The sequence below is a fragment of the Montipora capricornis genome, chromosome 8 (genome assembly GCF_036669925.1).
Source record: "Montipora capricornis isolate CH-2021 chromosome 8, ASM3666992v2, whole genome shotgun sequence".
In the NCBI taxonomy this organism is placed as follows: domain Eukaryota; kingdom Metazoa; phylum Cnidaria; class Anthozoa; order Scleractinia; family Acroporidae; genus Montipora; species Montipora capricornis.
The window spans coordinates 48,183,203-48,188,202 of NC_090890.1; positions in this window are offsets into that span (position 1 = coordinate 48,183,203).

The window sequence follows — 5,000 nt, forward strand, 5'->3', positions numbered from 1 at the left end:
CAATATGTATACTGTTTTTTTGATATGTCAACGGGTTTTATTCACTGGGCGGCTATATCGGACATAGTCAATAGATGTCGTACCCCGAGCCTCGAGTTGAAATGTTTGGGAACGAGGTTAAGTGGGGCAAAACAAAAGTCTTCAATCCCTCGGGACTCAAAATGGCCGCCGTGTGATTAACGCCTATCGGGCGGAATTTGTGCAGTAAAACGTCAACGTGGAAACCGAATCCCAAGTATAAACTCCTTCAAATAAGGAGAAGAACGTCAAGATATGACAAACAGAACTAGACGTAAAATGAACGGAAGAAGAAAAAATCTGTAAAATTGCGGCCCAAAAGAAAGCGCTGTTGTTAATTACGATGTCTTATGGGATAGAAATAGACGAAGTGCACTGCGTAAGGTGGAGGCCCAGCATACACGGCCGATTCTCACAATTCCCAAACTCTACCTAGGAGACCAAGGGGCAGATAGTGTGGGCGAAATAATGGCCAAACCGGGCGAAAAAAGGAGACGGAGAAAATTTAAAAACGGCGAGGAGGGCGTTCTAGAGAAGGGTTGCACTGAGGACTGGGAGAAATTTGCGTGGAAGTAGGAAAAATGAAGTTTACCGTGAAACTCTTTTCTGTTTTCGAATTTCACTGTACTAATGCTGGAATGAAAAAAAGCTTTTGTTTCTGCACGTATTAAGGCTCTGGCCTTATTAGCTGGTTGCTCAGATCTTGGTGAGCGCTAACCACAGATCGATTTAAGTTTTAAGAGATTTTTATATTAGGCACCGACCATCCTCTCAGCAACTGGGCCCTGGTTGGCACATTGATTAATAGTAATTATTGACGTCAACGCGTACGATAGCTTCGCTATCATTTGTTTTTTTGTTGTTTTTGTTATTTATTCGTTTGAGCAGGTTAAGTTTTAGCAGAGTTTTGGCAGATATATTACTCATCTGAGATGGACCTGCTATGATCACCCACTCGTACATTCACTAAGGACAGCCACAACACCAGGAACTCTATCCCCTATTTGTCTCGAATAGTGTCTTATCTTTTTCGTCCCACTGGGAACTTATGAACGTGGAAGCTCTTTGTGAGACGGGGCCTACGGTTTATTGTCCTTATCCGAGAAGGCTTGAACCTCTAACCATTTGAGGATGAAATTACAATGTCAGCACTTTCTCCGGCCTCAGTTATTTTAAAATCCTGAGGTTTGATGCGGTCGGGATTCGAACCAGCCATGGCAGCCCGATGCTTAACAAACTTAACAAACTGAGCCTCGGGTGTGCGTCAAAATTACTCTTTGAGGGTTTGAGGAAAAGCATTAATGACACTTCAAAAGGCAAAGCTTCTTTATTTCACTTTCCCTTTACCCATGATACAGCGGTTTTGCCGTCAAACTAAGTCTTGTCATGAATATCCGTATTCCCTTTGTCGCTTCCTCGGCTGTTGGCATTTGCGAGTTCTAGGTCCACTTCATCTTTTCCTGCAGTAACTTCCCTTCGTGTTTGTGTTTTCCATCGTCGACGACGACGAGACCACCAGGGGCTAGCTTCATTTGCCGTAAAAAACAGAATCTTGGAAGCAAGCAGCAACAGCAAAATCAGATAAACTTTCTTTGCTGTCATAGTTATCTGAAAAGTAAAAGATACAAGAAGCTGGAGACAGTTTTTGTTCGTGCCAGGTTCTTTTGGGGGAGGTATCGGTATCTTTTTTCCTTTAGGAGGAAAAAAAATCTGGTCGTATTGTAAGGCCCCAATTGAAATGGCATCACAATTACTGTCCGTTGACAGTTTTGATTTGCTAAAGGATACCTCAATAATTTTATTGTTACTGTGATTCTACTTTTGGTACACAAACCAGAAGCAAAACTAACTAGGAACATTGTTTTAAAGAACTGAGAGCAATGTAAAGACAGTTTGATCAAACCGGCACTTCGGGGGACAAAGACTACACAAAGAACTCTTTAATTCCTTCCTTTGTTGAGCAAGATGGTTTTGTGGTCAATGCCAGAGGAGAATTGAGTATGGGGGCATGACATTTGGAAGGCTTGTACCGGAATTTAGAGAACTTTAACAGCAACAACAATTTCACAAGTGCTTTAATGAAGACTGCACTCTTTCACAAAACTTAGGCCGCAAACAGACTACACCATCGCTTTGTAAATTAAAGGTTTTAATCCGGCTACCTTTTTTGAGTTTCATGTCCCAGTGCACGCTTCCTGAACTCACGTGAATAAGAATTTTTTCAGCTCAAATTGAACTGCCCCCACTGAGAGTGCATACAATCATGGATTGCCTGCTGTGGTAGTGTTATGTAAAACGTTATTCAGTTGACCCCGAAGAATCATCACTTGAGCCATAGTGAGCTAAATGTTGAAATCTAAAACCGGTTACAACTGTTTTACCCGATAAGTCAGATACCTTCTTATAAATTCTGTGTTTGTGACATTATTTCGGCTGCTCTCGGCACTTATCCGTCCTTCATGTCAAGATAATGAATAAAATCGTAATAATTAACTTTGATATGATTTGATCGATTTTGTAAAGGCAATAAAAGGAGCAATTGACGTTTGACCATGTCAAAGTCAAAAAGGCATTCACAGGGAACTAAAATCCCTACAAGACGGGAAAATCCAGTCTCATTTCTAGGGCCGCAGAGTACGCTTGAAAACGGGGAGGGGGGAAGGGCGGGGTTAGCTTTTGGTATATGGATCACGGAAGCGTGTGTGGAGGGGGAGAGGTTTAGGAGAAACAACACCGTAACTGAGAAACAAGTTGGGGCTATAGCCCCAAGCCCCTCTCTCTCCGCGGTCCCTGCGGTAATCTTGCTGACTTGAATGCAAATTCCACAATGCTAAGAATCATTGTGTTATTTCTAAAGTGCACACTGCAATCGTGGACCTCTTAAAATAATCATATTAGCTGATAAAAGATGATACGCTCTACTTACTCCCTCCCCTAATCCAATGTTAGTTTAGAAGCGCCCAAAGTCAGTTGCACTACATTAATTATCATAACTGGCATAGCAGAGAGCGCATCGACTAATAGACTTTGTTTGTGAGTGTATCTCAAATAATGTTTAAGCCGAAATTTTTCCCAAGAGTTTTGTCTAAGATTATGACACGTCAACAGACCAAAGTTTAGTATTAATTCGCGTAATAAGGAAACAAAATCACAAAAATACGAAACAGTACAGCACCGAGTGCATGACTTAGCACAAAAGTGTACTAGTGAACTTATCTTCCTTTTACCTCCGTATAGTTATAACCTTTGAAGGAATTTAAACTTCTTTGAAATTTAAAATGTAAGGGAATCGAACCGTTCGCAGGAACTCTTTGCTTTGAACTCTTAGACCAATGCTGAACTTATTGAATCGCTCAAATTGAAAAGAAATTTAAGACCTCTAGCTCTATTAGTTCATTAAAGCTTTAAAGGACTAATTTATTCATTTAAATAGTTCGATGTTATCCAGGCCCGGGTTGCTCGAAGCATGATTAGCGCTAACCAGCGTAGTCTCAGCGTTAAATTCCATGTAAACATAATGGTTTTGAGAACCGCTTAACCAACGGTTAACGCTAACCAGGCTTAAAGCAACCGGCCCCTAATCATTATCTCATTTCTATCGCTTTTCTTTCCTTGCAAACAGTACATTTGAGTTAAGACACAGACTCTTGCCCTTTATAAGCAATATATTTTAAGTAGTAGCTGTTTATCGCCTCTATGGCGTCACACAACAACGACTGGTCTTAGCCTAGCCTTTCTCTACAAACGTTCCTCTTCTAACAAATCTGTGTCTCCAGGAAACCTAAACTAGTACCTGTTGGCCCCTAACATCTTCCGTAGGATTCCTGCCTCTCTCAAATTGTCTCATCTAAGTATTCTTGCTTTTCTTATTTTATTCGGTTATATTTCCCTAAAATTTATAAGTTCTACAACTATCTGCCAGGAAAAGAGCTGAAAATGAAATGGAGAAGTAATCCTCGCACTTATCTTGACAATTTCAGCAATTGTCTCTTAATAGACACCTATAGGGGCCTGTTTCTCGGAAGCCCCGAAAACTTTTCGGGCCCGAAAAGCCATTTGTGAAACTGCCAACCACTTGTTTTGGAAAGCCGATCTTTTAACATGTTTTCAGGGTAACAAAAATAAAAATAACTGTGAAGTTTGAGGACTTAAATCCTCTCCGTTCTTGAGATACAAAGGGAATTGTGACACCCGAAAATGGCCCGTAAAGTCTCGGGACCTTCAAGAAACGGGCCCCTTGAGACGCTTACTAACTGAGCTATGAAGCCGCTCAGTTGGGAGCAGGTCAATAGGGAGTTTAAGCACGGACAACGACAACGACAACAAAAATGCCACTCGAAAACATAACTTAGCGCTATCGCAAGTATTTCGCAATCATCCCGTCTACGGGTGAACTATGTGCCTGGGAGGCGCGGTGGCCTCATCCAGGTTCGAGTCCTAGCCGGGCACATTGTGTTGCGTTCTTGGCCCAAGACACTTTACTCTCACGGTGCCTCTCTCCACCAAGGTGTATAAATGGGTACCGGCGAAACGCTGGGGGTAACCCTGCGGTGGACTAGCATCCCCATCCAGGGGGCAGTATAAAGACTCCTAGTCGGAAACCGCCGGCCTGATGGGCCTTCTGGCTCGTAAGCAGTTACTTTACCTTTTATGGGCAAACTATCACGAGATGAGTACGAACGGTTTTGAAGTAAAAGCAGCAAATGAATGTTTCATTGTTACATGCTCACGTTGTCGCCAACACCTAAAACTCGGTGATTTCACGATTTTGTTTTTTGGAGTACGGCAAAATATGCATGGAAAATCGTGCTGCACGATTATATTTCCTATTTTAACCAATGATATTCTTGCTTTGTAGCGTTGTCGTTGCCGTAGTCATCGTCTTTGCTTAAACCCCTTACTTTGTTGATCGGACGTGGACGTGCATGCGCATAAGGCAGTACGTTTTGAAATATTCCCCTGTTCTCACTTGCGACTCCATT